The sequence below is a fragment of the Otolemur garnettii genome, unplaced genomic scaffold (genome assembly GCF_000181295.1).
Source record: "Otolemur garnettii isolate 467f Iridium unplaced genomic scaffold, OtoGar3 scaffold00108, whole genome shotgun sequence".
Lineage (NCBI taxonomy): Eukaryota > Metazoa > Chordata > Mammalia > Primates > Galagidae > Otolemur > Otolemur garnettii.
The window spans coordinates 3,957,291-3,978,353 of record NW_003852503.1 but is presented as its reverse complement, the minus strand read 5'-3'; the positions used below and the strand labels follow the sequence as shown (position 1 = coordinate 3,978,353).

Here is a 21,063-nt window from a genome sequence, read left to right as displayed (position 1 = left end):
AACAAAGTGAGCCCTCCTGAGTGGTGAAATGTGTGGCGAGGGGAAGGAGGAGGAAGTGGCTGAGAGATGCAGCTGGGGTCAGGTGCAAGAGGCCTGGGAGTTAGACAGCCTGGGTTCTAGTGCTGACACTTGCCTTTATCACTGATGTGACTTGGGCAAAACTAGGGCTAATATTCCCTGCCCCATGACCTCACAAGGTTATCTTAGGATCTGACATGTATGTGAATATGGACAATATAAAACATGACAATAAGGGCAGATGCTATTTAGGGTACTTAATGTAATCCATAAAATAAAGAAAAAGGGATGGAGTGGGCGCAAGACTTTCACACATTGTCCTAGTAAGAAGGTCTTTACCAATATCTGCTGTATTCCAGAGCCTGCAGTATGCACTTTCTATGCATTTCTTATTTATTTATTATTTTTTTTGAGACAGAGTTTCACTGTGTTGCCCTGGGTAGAGTGCCATGGCATCACAGTTCACAGCAACCTCAAGGTCTTGGGCATAAACTATTCTTTTGCCTTAGCCTCCCAAGTAGCTGGGAATATAATCATCTGCCACAACAGATGGCTATTTTTTGGTTGCAGTTGTCCTTGTTGCTTGGCAGGCCTGGGCTGGATTCGAACCTGCCAGCTCCAGTGTATGTGGCTGGCACCCTAGACACCAAGCTACAGGTGCTGAGCCTGCATTTCTTATTTAAACCTGATGAGAACTCTTGGTTCAAACCAATTAAGTAACTTGCCTATGGGCAAAAACTAAATGGTGGTGTGAGATTGGAATTCAGGAGTGCCTGCCTCCCAACCCCGTGATCTCCCCACAACATGATGCCACCAGGTAGCAGCAACAGTTTGCATTGTCGCTGGAGTTAGGCTGAGCCCCTTTGTGCCACCTGTTTTGTCACTAGAATGTCCCCTGGTGTGCTGCATCATGTAATGGCTCTTTGGGAAGACTTCCCTGAGAAGGCGTCTCTCAGTTTGACTGAGGACCTGCGCACCCACGGCCTTCTCCTGAGCGTTAATAGCACTTAATAAACGTGGCAGAGAAAGGTCAGCATCCGAGTGTTGTGCCAACAGGAGATAAACCTGCCCGAAACATCTGCTTTCTGTTATTGTTGTGCAGATGCGGCTGCAGTGTCCTCTGATTAGTTCATGAATTAAGTGGAGGGAGGCAGTAAAACAGGCTGCTTGCTCCCATCTGTGCCACACCTCTGGGACCCTTCGAGCCCAGGCGCCAGGTTGGAGGGAGCTGCTGCCCCCGGAGTTGGAGGCAGTGCTATTGCAGCCCTAGCTCAGAGGGAAGCTGAGTTCCAGGCATTCTTCCCACCTGCTGGGCTTTGGAGAGAAAGAGCTCCCATCTTTTTTGCCTGACCTCATTAGGAATCTCTGATTAATGGCTTTAGAAGAAGGGGCAGCTCCCACCTCGACTGCCATCTTCGTCCCAAAGGCAGGAGGTCGCTGGATGTTCTTGGAGGGGAATTAGGCTGTAATAGTGATCTATCTCTGTGTAGGAAACTTAGCAGCTTAAAAACAACCACCGTTTATTCTCTTACATAGTTTCTGAGGGTCGGGAATCTGGGAGCTGCTAAGCGGGGTTTTTCTGGCTCAAGGTCTTAGACAAGGTTGCAGCAAGCTACTGGCTGCAGCTACAGTCATCCCAAGGCTCTACTGGGGCTGAGAAGTCGCTTCCAGGCTCACTCTGGTGCCTGCCTGTTGCTTGCTCACTGTTGGCTGGAGGCCTTAGCCAGGGGGTGGGGTGGAACTCTCCATGGTGCTGCCCACAGCAGGGCAGCTTGCCATCTCCCAGACCAGTGCAAGAGATGAGAGAGGAGACCTCTAAGATGGAAGTGGCAGCCTCAGAAGCAACACCCCCACGACTTCTGCCATATGCTATTGGTCAGATTGACCCCGCCCCATATGTGTGGGGTTGGGAGCCACATGCAGGTGTAAATATCAGGAGGTGGGGGTCATCTTAGGGGCTGGCTACTACCTGGCCTAGCGGGAACTCATGCTGGGAGAGTCATGTAGAGAACCAGAAGCTTCCCCTAGGGTCTGCCCTCCCGTTCTAAAAATACTGATACTGGTTTCTCCAGCAGTACCTTTGGGATAAGGTTCAAGTCCTTTAAATGGCTTAAGGGGCCCTTCATAACCCACCCCAATACCTCCAGCCTCATTTTCTGCTCTTGTCTCCAGTCACCCCAGATCCCAGCTATGTAGACAATTTGCTGTCATTTCTCTGTGCCTGTGGACCCACAATTTCCTTTCTCCCCCAGTGGGTTTCTATCTCACAATGTAGCTGCACCATCTCCTCTTATGTGAAACCTTCTGGGGCAACCCCCGAAGGGGGCTCCACCAGGCCTCCAGGGTCACTTTGGACCTGAGCTGCGGCACCGCTGTCTCACATTTGGCAGGTGTCGAGTGAGCGCCTACTATGTGCCAGGCGCTGTGCTGGGGCTGCTGGCTCAGCAGTAAACAAGCAGGTAAAATCCCTACCCCCAGGGATGTAGCATCATGGTGGGGGCTGACAGAGAACAGAGATGGATGTGTGGGGCATGTTGGATGTTGGTAATAGCTAGGGGTAAAAGGATGAAAATAAAGTGGAACAGACTGGGGGTGGCAGGGGTGGCTGGAGTGGGGACTGTTTCCTACCCTGTACTCTCGGGAGAAGTTTGGCTGCTCAAATGACATAAAGCAGAGATGGAAGAAGTGAGGCATTGAACTTGGAGGCTATCTGGGAACAGTGTCCAGGGCCCATCATGTTCAATTATTCGCTTTTGTTTCCATACAGGTCTGTAAGCTCCTCGAGGGTAGGAACCATGAATACCACAGTTAGCCAATGTTAGTCAATTTTGCCCCCTGCTACTTAGCCTGTTGTAAGGCTTGATGAATTAAGAATGTTCTTTTCTTATTTGTTCGTTTTTGGGGGTTTTTTTGTTTGTTTATTTATTCTTTAAGAATGTTCTTTTGCTGTGCAGTGCTGCAGAGTGTCTGAGGGATACCAGATTGGAGCCCCAGCCAACTTCCGGAGACACTAGCAGAAACACAAAAGCAGATAAATTTGTTTTGTGGATTAGAGATTTGCTCCATATACATCCCTGTGTTTTATAGACAGGGATGAGATGAAAGTGAATTTAAATAAAGACTTTAGTCTGTATTTAATGATGTAGCTATTAGGCTGCATTTGGCAGTGTGTCACCTGACATACAGTTTTAAAATCAGCTTTTTCCAACACTAAATTACCCTCCGGGTCTGCCAGTTCTAATGATAAATAAAGCAAAAGTCGACCTCATTATCATCAGATTCATGGAGTGGGTTACCATTTGGTAGATTAACTAGTTCTGAATGCTGAGAAACGAAGGCCACTAAATGGCAGATTCTGATGGAGAGGCAGGGGCTGGAGTTGCGTTTGCAGCCAAGTTCATTACACAGGGGTCGATGAGCCCTGCTTCAAATCAATGGGACCTCAGCTCCCTCTACATTCTTGGAACCAGGCAGCTTGTGGTTGCCTTTGTTTGGCTTAGACAGCTCCAAAGTACCAGACAATGAGGAGTTAGGCGAGGGAGAAAGAGCTGACTTAGGAGCAGTGTCCAAGGTGCCTTTGTGTATCAAGGGGACATGGAACCTCTCGCAGACTCAAGATGGGCTCCACATCTCAGGTCCCCAATCTCCTAGCATTCCCCAGGAATCCTGGCCAGGATAATAATCCTGGATAAGGATTAAGGAGAGGATAAGTAATCCTCTCCTTCTGAGAGGTCTGTCCAGCCCCAGCGCAGGGAGCATTTGCTACTGGCCTGTCAGGCTGGCGAGCTGAGTGCTAATGTGGTCTGTCCCGCATGTGCTCCAGGGCCTCAGTTGTGTGTTCCTTCCTGAGTGAGGGACAGGGCTGCAGGAAAGCAGCGAGAGGCTGGATGTGCCTCTTCCTTATCCTCTGAGAAGTCCCATGGAGGTGTGAGGACTCAGTCAGAGAGGGCGACCTTGGAGAAGATGGCACATAGGCCACGTGTGAGCCGGGAGGAAGGAGGGTGAAGGGAAAAGCTTCCACAGGCCACATGGCTCTTTACCCAGAAAAGCTCATGCAGTGTGAGCTGATCAGGAGCTGAGCAAAGTACGGCTGGAGGGTGGGTCCATTGAACAGGAAGAACCTTCCAGACAAACATCCCCTTTAAATTGCAAGTCTCCTGGTTGGGGTGGTGGTGAATAAAGCAAGTAAATTGAGCAAGTAATTAGTTGAACGCTAGCCCAGGGCAAGAAGACCTGGGTGCCCATGTCCTCAGCCACACCATTAGAACATTAGAACATGTCCCAGGAGTGGGAGCCTGGGCCCAGAATCACGCAGACCTGATTCAGAGTAGTGGTGAAGTTGGTCATCTGGTTTAGGGACTCTATTTTTATTTGTCAGCATGTGTAAAATAATAACAATAATAATAATAAGGCTCACCATAGATGGCAGAAAATGGTTGTTCCCTCTTCCCCTAAATCATGAGACAGGAATCTTCCTCAGATGGCATAATTGTTTCTCTCCTTCCCTCCTTACCTCTTTTCCTTTTTCCTTCCTAGCCAGCTAGTATTTATAGATCACTTAGCACTCAGAAGGTGATTTACTATACAGAAAATTCTGTAAGAAGCATTGTGATATACTGGATGGAGTATTGGGAGTAGAGCAAAAGATCTGATTTTTAGTTTTAATCCTTCAACACATCTGCTCTGTGTCCTTGAGTTGATTTAATTTGGGAATGGCTCCTGAATACTTATCTATAAAATGAGAATGATACTATTACACTATAATCTCCTACATTATATAAGATATACCTAGTACTCTGGGAGGCGGAGGTGGGTGGATCGCCTGAGCTTAGGAGTTTGAGACCAGCCTGAGCAAGAGGGAGACCTCCATCTCTAAAAATAGCCAGTATTGCAACAGGCACCTATAATCCCAGCTACTCGGGAGGCTGAGGCAAGAGAATCGCTTAAGCCCAAGAGTTTGAGGTTGCTGTGAGCTGTGATGCCCTGGCACTCTGCCAAGGGCAACAAAGTGAGACTGTCTAAAAAAAAAGAAAAGATACAGGTGAGAAAAGACGTCTGAAAGTTCTTTGTCAACTATTTTTTTTCACTTTTAAATTATTAGCAATTGTGGCAAAATACACACAAAATTTACCATCTTAACTATTTTTAAGTGTACAGTTCAGGAGTGTTAAGTTCACTCATATTGTTGTACAACCATCACCACCATCTGCCTCCAGAATGCTCTCCATTTCGCAAAACTGAAGTTCTGTATCCGTTAAACAGCACCGCTCCATTTCCCGCACCTTCAGCCCTGGGCGACGTCCTTCTACTTTCTGTCATCATGAACTTGACTCTTCCTGGTACTGCATGTAAGTGGAGTGGTACAGTGTGTCTTTCTGATGGGCTTGTGTCACTTAGCGTAATGTTCCCCAATATCATCCCTGTCGTAGCCTATGTCAGAATGCCCTGCCTTTGGAGGGCTGAATACCATTCTGTTGTACATATGTATGTTGTTTATTTATTCATTCCTTAATGGATGCTTGGATTGCATCCACTATTGGAATAACAGTGCAGTGAGTGTGGGTGTCCAAATATCAATTTGAGTTCCTGTTTTCAGTTCTTTGAGATCTATACCAGAAGTAAATGGTATTTGAGGAGTCCCCAGATGGGTTTCCAGGCCATCCCTGCACCGTTCCCACCAGCAGGGGACAAAGATTCCAGTTTCTCCACCTCTTCCACTGGCACTTATTATTTTCCATTTTCTTGTTTTTCCATGTGTGTGTATGTTTGGTAATAGCCACGCTAGTGGGTGTGAGGTGAACAGAAGATACGGTATTAGTGATTCCTACAAGTAATCAGTTCATTGCTGTGAAGGGACCAAGAAGCTGCGGGTGAGGGGCAGTCTGCTTTAGCAGACCCTCTAGATGACTCTGATGCTTGCCCATATTGGCACAGACGGAGCTGGGGGTGGCAGAGGCTGCACTATGGAGGCCTGGCCTCCGGTTAGGGAGTTAGAGCTAGGTTTATAATCCTCCCAGGACCACCTGTTGCAACTTGACTAAGACCAAGCTTCTGGCCGCAGCCCACAGGGTCATGTAACCTCTACATCCCCTTGCCCATCCCTCTGTCCATTCTTCCCCTCACCCACTACACTCCAGCCTCTGAGCTCCAGCACCTGCCAGGCTGTTTCTTACCTTGTCCCTCCAATTGGAAGGTTCTTCTACCTTCAGTCATGGCTTCCTCCTCCCTCTGATTCAGGTCCCAGCCCAAGTGGTGCCTGGTTACAGACACCCCTTCTCCAACCACCCTCCGTCACTCTCTCATACTACCCTATTTTCTTTTTTGGATACACTGTTTTCTATCCAAAATTATCCTGTCTTTATTTCCTTGCATGATTACTTCCTGCCACCCCCAGCTAGAGCATAAAACTGTCTGGGTCTCTGTCCTGTTTCTAGTGCTTGATCGAAGCCCCGGCACATAGTTGGTGGCTGAGGTTGCTTTTTTTTAAATCTAGCAGACACTGGCATGCCTTGGAGTAGTTCTGAATAGTGAAGTGACACCTTCTTGGGGTTCCTCTGTGGCTGTGTGTTGGGGTGGTGGAGCAGGAATACCCTGGAAAGGAGGGAATCTGTTAGGGGCAAGAGTTGAGTTGTGAAGTGAAAAGGGCCTGGACTGCTGCTTCTAAATTGGGGCGGTTTGCTCCCCCCAGGGGACCTTTGGCAATATCTGGAGGCATTTTTAGTTGTCACAGTAGAGAGGGTGCTGCTGGCACTGCTGTGCCCTCACATGGCAGAAAGCAGACAGGCATGCTAGCCCAGTGCTGCTTGAAGCCTCTTTATTGAGACAGGGCCCCGCTTTGTCACCCAGACTGGAGTGGTGTGGTAAGAGTTCGCTGTAACCTCAAACTCTTGGGCTCAAGTGATCCTCCTGCCTCAGCCTCCCCAGTAGCTGGGACTATAGGTGCACACCACCAAACCCACGTAATTTTTAAAAATTTTTTTGTAAAGACAGTGTTGCTATGTTGTTCAGGCTGGTCTTGAATCTCTGAGATCTCAAGGAATCCTCCCACCTCTCTTTCAGAGTGCTGAGATTACTACAGATGTGAGCCACTGGGCCTGCCCCAAACAGGGTCTTAATCCTGTTTCCCAGAGAGGAGCCCTCAAAGCTTAATCACCTCTTAAAGGCCTCACCTCTTAACACTATTGCAGTGACAACACCTGAATTTTGAAGGGAATAATTTCACATCATCCCACAAGAGATGGCACTAAATGTCCCACAGTGCACAGAGCAGCCCCCTACAGCACAGAAGAATCCAGCCCCTCAAGCTTGAGACACTCCCTACTGTATACTAGGGCGATCATCATGTGAACAGAGAGAACAAAAAAAGAAAGAAAGAAAGAAATATTTCCTCGTCAGCAGAGTAAGATTTTGTCCCCATTTGTGCCTTACAGTTGTGACTTCAACTCTCTTTAGCAGGAGGGTCAGAAGACCCCCAGGAATGAGAAGAGTCTCTGAGAAGTGTGTGGGACGCTCTTGGTTTCTGTGTCTTCCTCTGCCTTTTCTTGGCTCAGCCTCACGCTCTGCCTTGCTGATCCTGTCTGTCTCTGTCCTCCCGCTGTCCTCCCTTCCTCCTCCTCTGCTTCCCCGCTGTCCTCATCCCTCCTCCCCTGACCCTGCCTCTTTCCTCCTCTTCCTGCCTCCCTCTGCTCCCTGTCTCTCTCCTTTAACTGCCCATTATGAAGATGGGAAGTTTACTGAGTTTATGGTCTCGGTCCTTAATTTTTAAAGTGGGTAATTGCGTGGGCTCTACTAAATTAAATTTACTAGGTCTTTACTTCTGTGGCATATGGCGTCTGAATGGGACTGCCTTTCATCCCTTGCGGTTATGGATATTTCTTTCCCCTGGCCCCTCTGTGCATTTTACATATCTCGACAACGGCCAGCTAAGCAACTCTTAAGGAAACTCCTCCAGCAAAAGTGAGGTTACCTGGTGTGCTGGGCTGTGATGCAGAACCTTGGTGACACTTCCTCATAGCCTGCTCCTCCACCCTGGGCTAGGCCCTGGTGTGGCGAGGACTTGGCACTTCCCAAAGGGGCCACCCCGCCCCCTCCTCAGTATCCCCCCAGAGAGCACCAGGGAAACGATTCCCAGGGATAGTCCTGAGGTACCTGTGTGCACCAGGTCAGCTTAGTTTCAAGGAAAAACATGATGTCTGATGCATGTTTTATAGGATAGACCTGAGAGATATCTGCTGGGGTGAAGTGTGCCTTTGACCCTCCTCCAGACTACAAGGGAGGCAGCGGTCAGGGAGGTCCAGCCTCAGGCAGGTAACCAGCCTCCCACTTCTAGCTGAGGCCTCTGTGAGGGCTTTGCCTGTGTCCCAGCATATAGAACAGTGACGGTTGATACAACTCTCTTCCCTTCCACTTTAGGAAAAGGGCAAGAGAGAAATGATGACAGATTATCTGAATAGTTTTCGAATGAATGAACGCATGAATATTCTGTTCTGATCCCTCCGTGGGCCCTTGCCTAGACTCTCCAAACCCCAGTGTCCTCCTGGGTAAATATCCCCTGCCATGTTCTGGCTCTTTCCTCAGAAGATGGTGACAATGAATAAAAAGATTTATTACTTATGCTCTGATCTCCTGGGAAAAAGAGATAACTCCAAGGTAGAAACAATCAAAGTAACAGCCTTTTGGATTTTTCCAGCCACATTCTTGCAAAGAACTCAAAGTAGTTCTAATCTGTCATTTTCTCCAGCTTGCCCTTTTCCTTGGGGTAGAAGGAGATTAGCATGGACGAAATGTCTCAAACCTCTAGCTCCCACCCTAACGGCCATTTCTGACCCAAGGTGCCAGGGTCCTGTGTTATAAATGCTAGCAAGCATGGCTCTCATCTATGCACAACTTTGGGTAAAATGTAGAAAAGAATACCTGCCCCCTCAGTGGTGTTATGGCTTAGGGTCAACCTCCCTAGGACAAAGGAGGTGACATGATGTGATGGTGCTGTAATGTGATGGAGAGTGATGAGTGGGTCAGAGGACAACAGGGAATGGTGTTGGCTCAGAGGTGAGCGGATTCTTAGGATGGCACCTGTCAGCTGCCCAGCTGAGCTCGGGTTTCAGAGTCTGCCAGCCACGTGAGGTTTGTGATCTCCACCCTCTCTGCACACCCATCACCAGTCCCCAGGTAATTGATGAGTCTTTGAGAGCAGAGGCTGGAGCTGCTTCGTGTATTCAAGCCTTGTGTTCTCAACTGTGCCTATCCCACCAGTGCCTGGTATAAGTTAGGTGCGCCATAAATGCTCATCAAATTGAATTATCCCAGGCAATGATGCTAACCCGGGCTCAGCCTCTTCTGGAGTTAAAGGCAGATCTAGCCTGGCATTTCTGTGTGCAGCAGACCCATTAAGGCTCCCTGCAGCCTCCATTGCTCCCGCCTCTTCTGCCTGCATTCCTGCTCTGTCCCATCAGTTGGCCAGGGGACTGTCAACCGGCAGCCACTACACAAGACAAACAGGCAGCTCCAGCTGCTGTTTCTGTGCCCCAGCCTGCTCCGTGTGCAGTAAGCCATGAGAGTGGATCTACTGGGTACCACGCTGCCACAGTTGCACATCTGGGCCAGCCCGAGTAGGACAGTGGAGCTGTCGCAGACATAGCTGGGGACTCCCTGGCAACTACTGCCCAAAGAGAAGGCATGAGGACTGTCCTCCCCAAAAGAAAACCTAGAGGGAGGTAAAAAGGTCTAGAGCAGTGGTTCTCAACCTTCCTTATGCTGCGGCCCTTTGATACAGATCCTGTGGGTTGCGACCCACAGGTTGAGAACCGCTGGTCTAGAGAGACAGGAACAGTTTAAGGAAGCGAACTGGAGATATCAATCACGTGCCCAGAGACCTTACTAAGTGGCCATATTTTACAAGAAACTGAATGCAGATGTAATTGCCGGTTATGCCAGGGACTTTATTTATACATTTTTCCCAGGGGTCACGTCCTTTGGTTAAACTGTGGGAGTATGAAATATTGAGGGATGGACCAAAAGGCAATCATGCTGTCGGAGTTCCCCAGTGAACGTGCTTCAGGATCAAGTGTTCTAACCTGTTGGGAAGGCATGTGTGTCTGGCATTTGCCTGGCTGTGTGCTGAGCTGAGAGGGGGACCCCAGGTAAGAGGAGGCAGGTACATCTCCACACTCAGGGTATTCCCAGTCTAGACAGCAGTCCACATACGGGGAGACAGAGCTCTGCGGTTCCTGGGGCGACCTCTGTGTTTGCCCATCCTCCCCCAGCTCACCTGCCCCCCAGCCCCTTTCAGCACCCACACCGAGTCCCCATTCAGCTCGGACATCGAGCCCATTGCACATGGCCAGCCCGGTCAGGTGAAGTGCTTCCCTCCCACCCATGTCCAGAAGCATGGCGCTGTAGTTCCCTCTCCCCTTGGGAAACCTAGGAATATCTCCTCCATTGTTCCCTGATCTGTGTCTCACTGGCCTTGTGCCTGCCCTTCTCAGGCAGGGGTGAGACTCCAGGCCTCCAGCCTTGCCCTAGCTCATCATGACCATCCCTTCATGCCATTGCCTTTAGAGCACCTCTGGGTCATGGCCGCAGATGAGCCTCTGCCTCTCAAACCTACTTGTCCAAGTCCCATGACCTGAAAACAGTGTCTTTCAGAACATCTCGATTCTACTCCTGTCAATTCCACTCCCTTGTTCCCGCTGCTCCTGCTCTTCTGCATGTCCTTGTATCCACATGTTCCAATTATCCCACAGCCTCATGTCCCTGTTGGGGCCAACCCATTGGACATCATGCTCCTGCCCGCACCTTCAGCTCCTGAGTCCTTATCCTGCCCACCCAGCTCCTCTTGCTCTTGAGAGCTGAGCCACATATTTTGCTTTTGTCTGTGCCCCCAGGCCGCTTTCAGAAACACACTGATGTGCCTCAGTTTCAACTGGGCTCAAACAGAAATACATTTACACTTCAGAATAGCTATTCCAAGCTTTCCCCTGAAGCCATCTCTCCTATCTTTGTCATTCTTGCTCACAGAAGATGAAGACCTTTCCTCTTCTCAGAGAAAAGAGAAACTGTGCAGCTCAGTCTGTCTCAATCTGCCTTCCCATAGTTATTTGCAATTGTGTCCATCAATATTAGTTAGACCCACGCCATCCAATATGGTACCCACTGGTACCAAGCACTTGGAATGTGGCTCGTCTAAATGGAGATACACTGGAAATGGAAAACACACACTGGATTTTGAAGTTTTCATATGAAAGAAGATAAAATACCTCTATAATTTTTGTATTGATTCATTGTTAAAACAATAGTATTTGAAAACTGTGGTTAAATATTAAAATTGATTTTGTAATTTCACCTATTTCTTTTCTTTCTTTTTTTTTTTTTTTTTTTGAGACAAAGTCTCACTCTGTCACCTGGACTAGGGTGCAGTGGCCTCATGATAGCTCACTGCAACCTGAAGCTCTTGGGCTCAAGCGATCCTCCTGCCTCGGCCTCCTGAGTAGATGGGACTACAGGCATAGTCCCGCCATGACCAGCTAATTTTTCTATTTTTTATAGAGATGGGGTCTCCTTCTTGCTAGGCTGGTCTTGAACTCCTGAGATCAAGCAACCCTCCTGCCTCAGCCTCTCAGAGTGCTGGGGTTACAGGCATGAGTCACTGTACCTGGCCTAAACTATTTCTTTTGATATTTTCAAATGTGGATGCTAGAAAATTGAAATGCCATGTGTAACGTGCATTATGTTTCAGCTGAAGCGCTGAGTGGGAGTATAGGCTGAGGCACGGGAGCAGAGAGAGCTGAAACAGCAGCAGCTCCGAGACAGAAGTGTTTTTCTCTCACACATAAACCTGGAGGCCAGTGGTACTGTGGGGCTAGGGGCTGGGATCCAGTGTTGCCATCATCAACGTGGGGTCCACATGTCCCCATTGTCACCATTTCCAGCCAGCAAAAATGGGCAAGGAGACAGCCCAGTGTCCCAGTCACTCCATTCATTAGTCTATGTCCAGACCGTGGCCTCTAGGTCAGGGAGGCTAGTAAACCCAGTCTGAGATGAGCATATGCACCCCGTTAAAAGTGGGGTATTGTATTATTAAAAGAAAAGGGGAGGGTCTTTTCCCTTCCTCTTCCTCGCCTTATTGGAGGAGGAGCCGCCACTTCTCTGTCCCAGGTGAAGTGCACCTGTGCTCCAGCCTTTCTCCATCTGCCTTTTTGCCGAGGACATTTTAGACAGCTCTCCCGCCTTCCGACATTCTCAGCCCTCCCTTCCACTGCTCCTGCCTCTGAGCCCTCTCTTAATGTGAACACCCTTCCTGGGGCAGGTGCTTCTCTCCACCTGTTGTCCTAGTCCCTTCCAGGCCCTTCCAAAACAAGCTCTGTGGCTCTCTCCATTCGCTTCTCACAGCAGCCTGCTGCTGTCTAAATGCTGAGCCCCTAATGTCCCCAGTGACCTCCTAATTGCCCAGCCTCATGGGGAATGCTCTGTGCGTGTTTTATTTGACTTCTGCTCTCCTTGGATCCTGCAGTCTAGCTGCTGCTTCCCAGTCTTTTCCCCAGCACTCACCTCAAATGAGTCCCATGGTCTTAGTCAAGTTCCTCCTCTCTCCTTGCCCACTGCCCTGTACCAGATCCAAGTCATCATTACTCCTTGACCCTGAGGACTGGGTCTTTCTCCACAGATACAAGCTAGTAACTTTGTCACTAAATAGCGTGACCTCAAACATAGTAAATACTACACTACCAAGTCATTCTCTTTACCCTTCTCCAGAAACAAAAAGGACAAACCTGGCCCCCATCTCCTTTATTCTGGGCAACAATGTCACCATCCCCATAGTTAGTGAGGCCAAGAGCCACCCACCCCCACTGTCTGCCCCTTTTGGCTTTGATTCTGCCTGGTCATTTCCCTGGAATCTTCTCCGTCTCTCTGATCCTCCTTGCCCTTCCCCTTAGCACCTGCCTCATTTCTCTTTCCTGGACAGTTGAAATAACCTGCAAGTCGATCTTCCCAGTTCATATTTCTGCTCTCTGCTCCAGCACATCTATAAGAGTGATCGTACTAGAATGCAGATCTTATCATGTCATCACCTCTGAAAGTCTTTCTGCTGTTCCTCAGCACCTTCAGGTGCACCATTCCAGGTCCCCAGCGAGACACACACTGTCTTTCATACCCTGGCTTCTGTCCTCCCATCTGGCCTCCCCAGCCAGATGCTTAGGCCCCCTGCACCAGCTGAGCCAGTCGCCCTAGGCTTCCTGGTGCTTTGGGGGGTTCTGCGCTCTGGAATGCACTTTACTTCCCTGCCTCTCTGGGAGACTCACTCCCCTACTGAAAGGCTTCCTCTTCCGTGAAGCCTGGCAGGTAGCAGGCACTTAACATGTATGTGGTGGATCAATGCACATCTCCCTTCCGAAAACTTCCCCTATCACCCAGAAGAGTCTATATGTGCTTCCTTAGAATTTTGAGACTCTCTTCATGTAACCACTTACTTGGTTGTACAGTAAAGGTCTGGCTCTGTCCCTACCCCCACGATGTTTTCAGGAACCAAGGACTTGGTCTTAGTTGCCCGTGATGTCTCAGCTCATGAACACCTGGTTCATGCCGAGAGCATAGTAAGACTTTCTCATATCTCTTATAATGTCATGTTGTGGCTGTTAGCTTATATGGCCATGTCCTTCTCTGGACACTTTGAAAGCAGAGACACATCTTATCTTTCACTGTAGATGTAGTGTCTTGCTTAAGATAGGTGTTTAATAAGTGTTTGATGAACTAGAAAATAAAGGAATGAATGAATGAATTCATCACCCATGTCAGAAAGCACAGGATTAAGTACTAAGTGGACGGCACAGGTGGTAGGTACCATGGGAGACTGTAGCAGAGTGAAGTCAACATATACTGGGGCAGTTCAATACTTACCTGGGCTAGGCAGAAGTGGGCCATGAGAATGGGAGTTATAAGGTAGGATTTGGATATAGGTAAAGAAGATCTGGGTGTTTTCTAGGAGGAAGAGACCAACTGGACAAAACACATGGGGTGAAATAAAATGCTCTGTTCAATGTTCAGCTCAGTGGTCATAACATCTAGTAGCATGTGGGCCTGGAAAGGTATATTGGGACCTGATTATGGAGGGTATGAGGGCCAGGCAGGGGAACTGTAGTGGGGAGTAGCTGGATTAGTTCATGAGAGAATAGATGCAGAAGACAGAGTGAGAGTGTTGCAGGAGAAAGCAAAGGGTGGTGGTGGTAAGAACAGTGCAGCCCTTAGTGACTGAGCAGATTGGGGGAGCTAAGGGGATGGCAAGAGGCAAGACGGCTCTGCCAGGGATCTGTGTGCAGATGAAACTGGAAAGTCAGAGAGAGCCTCTCATTCTGTGGAAAGGTCATGCATTACATTTGGGATAGAAGAGTTTGGAAGAACCTCCCAGGGGACATTCCTATTAGCAGCCAGAAATGAGAGTTGATGTGTAGATGAGAGATGAAGGTGGCGGGGGTGGGGAGTTTGGAGCTATCTGCACAGAGCTGATGGTGAGAATCAGTAAGTTCTTTGAGGGAGAAAGTACACAGTGAAGAGAGAGTGGATTGAGGGCTAAATCCAGACTATGGGATTTGGGGTGCACTCACAACTAGGGCTATGCAGAAGACAGAGAGGGGCTAGCGAAGAAGTGGGAGCCTGTGAAAATTTTAGTTCTCCCGCATCCCTGCCCACACTTGGTATGGTCAATTGTTTTAATTTTAGCCATTCTGTTAGATCTGTAATGATATCTCATTATGATTTTAATTAGCTTTTTCCAGTGACTAATGACGTTGAACACCTTCTTATTTCCACCCATGTAACTTCTCTGGTGAAGTGCCTGTTCAAATCTTTTATCCATTTAAAAAACTGGATTTTTTTATTACTGAGTTTTGAAAGTTCTTTATATATTCTAGATACAACTCCCCTATCTGATTTTCACGTAACATTTTCTCTCACCCTGTGGCTTGTATTTTATTTTCAATTTTATTAAATTTTTTAATAAAATTTATCAAAGTTTATCAAAATTTTGATTAAAATGTATCAAATTTTATCAAATTTTTAATTGTATGCATTGCGTTTTTGATATCATATCTAAGAAATCTTTGTCTAACTCAAGGCCATGAAGATTTTCTTCTAGAAGTTTTATAGTTTTAGATTTTACCTTTATGCTTGTGGTTCTGGTTCATTTTGTGTTATTTTTTGCATATTGTATGAGATAGGGTTTGCTGTTCCTTTTTTTTTTTTTTTTTGCTTTAACATATGGATATCCAACTGTTCTAGTACAATTTGTTGAAAAGACCTTTTTTTTCCACTGTAACTTTGTCAAAGTCAGTTTTCCATATATGAATGGGTCAAAGTAGTAATTTTGAAGGAAGGAATAAAAATTGGCTTAGACTCCCTCAAAAGCCAAGACGAGTATGGCTCAAACATTTATAAAGTACCTCCTGTTGTCAGGCGAGGTGCCAGGCACTGGGGATAGAAAGAATTAAAGAGTGAAAGTTGAAGTGATTGAAATGTGGGATAAGATGCATGGGTTTCTGTGGAAACCATTTTGGGGCACTTGCTTAGCCTCTGTTCAGCAAAGGTTTCCCCAAAGAGGGGATGTCTGGGCTGAGGACAAGTCCCAAGTGCATGTGGTCAGTGAGCAAAGGTGTGTGAGCCCGCAGAGGCACTGTGTGTGTGCATGCATGTGTGTGTGCACAGGAGCTTGTGTGCAGGGGATCTGTGGGTAGTTCACTATTTCTGGAAGGTAGAAAGGAATGAGAAGGGAAACAGAATAGAAGGTTCAAGAGTGAGAGTCAAGCCAGGTCTTGCCCAACAAGCCAAGGAATTCCATTTATTTTGAAGGCTGCAATTTTTAAGCAGGTGTTTACACTTGAAAGTGCTTGTCTGGCAACTGTGAGGGGGAGTGATTGAGGAGTGCTGGTGTGGGGGTCATGCCAGACTAGAGTCAGGAAAACCAGGTAAGAATAAATTAAGAGGTTGCAGTTTAGCAGTTGAGCTGAAAGAATTGAACTAAGACAACGGTGTTATTGAGAGAAGAAGATTGATTTGAAATATATGGGGGAGGTAAAACCAGAAGCAGTTAGTGACTGGTTATGGGGAGGTGAGGAATTGGGTGAGGGCATGATACCAGGAGAGCTGGTATTGCCATTAACTAAACTTGAGACTATAACAGGAAGAATATAGGAGGGAAGAGGGTCTTGATGAGTTTGAGATGCTCTTAGGACATTTACATGGAGATATCATGAGACCATTGGATATAACTAAAGCATCCCCAGGCAGGCAGGTAGCTGTGAACGAAATCACTTAGGAAGCTTCTGGGAGTAAGGCAAGAAGAGGGCTCACTCTGAAAAACCTTGGAATGCACCAGTATTTTTAAAAAGTAGGCAGTAGAAGAGTATAATGGAAAGAATGGTTAGAAAAGTAGGAGAACCCTGGGAGAGTAGTTGCTGGAAGCCAAGGATGTTGAGGGACCCAGGCAAGAAAGAAGACTCTGTATGCTCAGATGCAAAGGAAACCTCAGCCCCAGAGATGGCTCAATGAGGTGGTCCAGCAGCTCACAGGGCCCAGGCTGCAGTTAAGAGCTGTGTGATCTCAGGCAAGTTCCTTAACCTGCCCCTTTCTCACTTTTCTCACCTCTGAAATGAAATAACAAGTTGTGTGAGGTTTAAATGAAATAATAGATATCATGTTCTCAGAACAGCATTGGGCAGGTATGAAGCAATAACGCCAGGTGGTGACATAATTAGCCAAGGAATTGAAAGTCCACCAATTTTGCAAAAATGGTTATTGATGTTGACTTTGTGAGGGGAGTTGGAGTGGGCAGTGGGCACAGAATGCAGATTTCAGGGGGTTGAGGGGAAGGTGGGATGGAGTGAAGTCAGCAAGCATTGAGTAAGCATTTGAGAAGCCCAGCTTGCCTTAAAGGTGAGAGAGAAGGCAGAGAGCCAGGGACATACCTGGTCAGTGTGGTCAGTAGAGGGTCTGCATGGGAGGGGAGGACCTCGACCATGTGTTAGCACAGGGGAATGGGCTGGTCTGGGGGATACCTTGTAGGGGGTGGGAAGGAGAGGCATGATGTGATGAGGCAGAATCCCAGGAAGTGGAGGGCAAGTCATGGGGGCTCACCTAGAACAAGAGCTCTTGTTACCTGAGTTATTGGGCAGGTGTGGGGCACAAAGTCAAGGCAGCTCACTGGGAGTGGCCTGCACTTAACCACTGCGAGCTGGGTGTGAGGAGTTTAGAGGTGGGCAGTGGTAAGAGGTGAAGGTCCTTGTCATAGGCTGCATTGTGCTCCCCCCCAAAACTCATGTTGAAGGCCTAACTCCCAATACGTCAGAATGTGACTGTATTTGGGGATGGAGACCTCAAAGAGATAATTAAATTAAAACAAGGTTGTTAGGTTGGGCTCTAATCCTATTTGACTGGTGTCCTCACAAGAAGGCGATGAGGACCCAGACATGCACAGAGGGACGGCACAGGGAGAAGTTGGCCATCTACTAAGGCCACTAACCCTACCAACTCCTGGAACTCGGACTTCAGCCTCCAGAATTGTAAGAACATAAACCTCTGTTGTTTAAGCCACCTGGTCCATGGTACTTTGCTATGACAGCCCCAGCCAAGGGACACACGTGGTCTGTAAGGCGGGAGGACTTACCACACAAGGCCAAGGGGGTGGTGCTGGCCCAGGGTTGGCATGTCCCCAGGTGGGCATGAAGGTGTGAGTTGGTGGTGGGAGCCACCTGCATAGCGGTGTGGTTTCTTCCAGCAGGGGACAGTAGGAATGAAGAGAGGGACACGGAGAGGACAGAGGTACCAGATGAGTCAATTGCAGATGAGCAGCGTAGATGAGTGATGGTTGTGGGGCAGTGCCAGGGAAAGTGGCATAAGATCAGCCAGGGTCATCTGGGGAGCAAAGCTAACTGACTCCCCAGGGCTCCAGCTATCTTTTTCTTGTTAACAGGGCTCAAACCGGCTGAGCCCCACAGCCACTGGCAGTGTTCTAGATACTGCCTATAAAGACAGGCCAATAAAACCTCTTTATTCTACCTCTTAAAGCGGTAAGAGTTACGGAAGTGCTTAGAAATCTTCAGCAGTGATTCCCTGGAAGGACTAAAGGATTAAGGAGGCTGATTTTCCTACTGGAGGGTCATGTCTGGACAGTTGTGGAGGGAGGGCAAGTTCCAGTCCAGCTTACAGAGGTGAGCAGAAGGGGAGCCACGGGGCCTTCTGCCTGGCTGCCCTGGCACATAGCGGCTACCAACAGCCCACGTTTGCTACTGGCTGTAGGGGATGAAGTGACAAGTGGCCTCAAATTATTCATCCACTCAGGAGCTAGTCATTAAGGGCCTACTCCATGTCAAGAATTGTGCATTACAGAGACGAATCAAGTGTGGTCCTCATGCTCGAGAAGCCGAAAAGATAGACAAATGGGCATCATGGAAAAAGTCAAAAGTGGTTTGTGCCTAATGAAAGGCACAGAGAAGTTTCTGTGGGAGTTCAAAAGAAGGAGAAATTAATTTGGGATGGGGAATCTGGAAAGATTCAAAGGAAAGAGGGATTACTCAGGGTTTTAAAAGAACAGTGGTCCCTTGGTATCCACAGGGAATGGGTTCCAAGACCACCTGAGGATACTCCAATGTTGGGGGTGCTCCAGTCCCTGATAAAAAATAGTGTAGCATTTGCATATAACCTATGGACTTAAATCATCTCCAGATTACTAATAGTACTTAATATAGTGTGGATGTTATGTAATACCTGCTACACTATATTGTCTTTTATTTCTATTTTTTTTTTCCTGAATATTTCCAATTGGTTGGTTGACTCTAAGGACATGGAACCTGCTGATATGGAGTACAAGGAGGGGTGGATACTCACAGATGCAGAGAGAGAGAGCTAATGCAGCTCTGAGGCTGTGTGCAGGGAAGGACCTGTTAGAGTCGTGGGGGACTCTCAGGAGGTCCAAGGGGAAGGAGTACAAGGAGGGGTGGATACTCACAGATGCAGAGAGAGAGAGCTAATGCAGCTCTGAGGCAGTGTGCAGGGAAGGACCTGTTAGAGTCGTGGGGGACTCTCAGGAGGTCCAAGGGGGTTGGGGGATGGGAGTCAAGGAGGGCTTCCTGGAAGAGGTGGTCTAAGGAAGAGAAGAAGAGGCCCAGTAGGGAAGGAGGGAACTAAGGAGACAGACATTGTCAGCAAAGGTATGGAAAAGGGAATGCAGGCCAGGTCAGGTCCTTACATGGAGGGGCTATCACTGTGGGGGTGGCTGGAGGGGACACTGGTGCTGCAAAGGTATGTGGAAGGTAGGCAATTGAGGTCTCAGGGCCACTCCAGAGATTCCACTGGGGTCAATCCTTTAGGTAGTGAGGAGATCCTGAAGACCTTGAGTAGTTGTGTGCCACCTGCCCTCTCCTGGTAGTCCTGGCCACTCTCATTGGGAGTGATCTGGAAAGGTCCACCAGGCAGAGCCAGGCCTGCCAGCCCAGGAGAGAAGTCCTCCCCAGATTGGACGTGAGCATGGGATGAGAACATGGAGAGCAATGTGGGTGGAGGTGGGTGCAATCGAGGTAAGCTTTAGAACTCAGAACTGGGCAGAGTTCAGTGCTTGGGGTCCCTGTAAATGCAAAGGACCTCCAGCTTCCTGGGTGTGAAGGAGGCATCTTGAGACCTCCTGGCTTTGGAAGAGTCATTGTGCACTGAGCCCCCTAACTGTTCCCTGAATGTGTCACCGCATCTCAGTTCTGCCCTTGCTGCAGCCCCAAGCCTCCCAGCCTTACCATGGCTGCTAGATTTCTCTACAGAGCAATCCCCAGGGCCAGAGGACGTGCTGGATCATGCTGTTCCTCATTAGGCAGCAGCTGGGAACTCTGAAAATCCCAGCCTAGCCGGGCAGCCAAGCCTGGGGGCCGTGGAGCAGGCCAGGAGCATTAGCTACACATTAAGTCTTGAGCACGCTGCTCTCCTCCATCCATCTGGTCCTCTCTCCTGGGACTGCCGAAGAACAAGTGTGCTGTTTGGTAACTGCCTGTTGTGGACATGTTCCTCTGGTGTCCCCAGAGAACCTCAGCCTGCACCTTGGCTTTGGTGTCTACAACCCTGGGATCCAGGTTCCTTCTGTCATCCTAATTAATCTGATCCCCATGTGTTTGATGCCAGCCAACTGCTAGGTTGTGGCTTTTCCCAGCCAGAAATTAATCACTGTCTAAGACCTAAAACCTAATGAAAAGTGGTGCTCAGGATGGCATGTGGTTTAGTGGGTAGGGAGGATTTGGGATCTTAAGTGAGGTGGTGAGGATCTGCCAAATAACTTGGAGTGCAGAGTCCTCAGAGAGCATTAGATACTAGGGAAGGGAAAAAGAATTAGGGTACAGAGGGGACCTCATACCCCCATTAATGCAGCCTACCTCCTACCTGGCCATTATCCTTCTGTCTCAAAGCATGTCCTGAGTCTCTGTGAGCTGATCATGCCGTGTTATGTGGCTGGCTGGTGCCCTATACATCCGAGTTTATATTTTAGCATGTTGCCTTAGTCAGCTCAGGGTGCCAAATACCAGACTGGGGGCTTTAAACAGCAGAAATTATTTCTCACAGTTCTAGAGGCTGAGAAGTCTAAGATCAGGATCCCACACGATTCGGCTCCCAATGAGGATCCCCATCTCTGACTTAGAGATCGCCACCTTCTTATGTTTTCACATGGTCACATGGTGAAGAGAAAGAGAGTGGGGCCTCTGGTATCTCTTCTTACGAGGACACTCATCAGATCGGGGTCCATTCTGTGAGCTCATTTAATGTTAATTACCTCCTAAAGATCCTATTTCCAAATGCAGTTGTGTCGGGGTTTAGGGCCTCAGCATATGAATTTGGTGGGGGGGGACCAGTGAATCCCATAGCACACATCTTGAATGTGTACTTTGCCAAAAATAAATAAATCAATAAAAATAAATAAAAAGAAGGGAATAGATGGTCCTGGGGCAGACCCTTTTGTGAGTGTGCCACCTCCTGTGTTAAAGATGTCACTGTGCCCTTCGTGTACTGATGAGAAGGAAGATGAGC

The 21,063-nt window shown here is 48.2% G+C and overlaps 1 protein-coding gene across 1 annotated transcript in view; it reads left to right on the top strand.

The window, feature by feature from the left end:
* GRIK4 (glutamate ionotropic receptor kainate type subunit 4) overlaps nucleotides 1–21,063 on the top strand; it is a 316,114-nt gene that overhangs the window by 115,718 nt on the left and 179,333 nt on the right. The window lies entirely within an intron of this gene.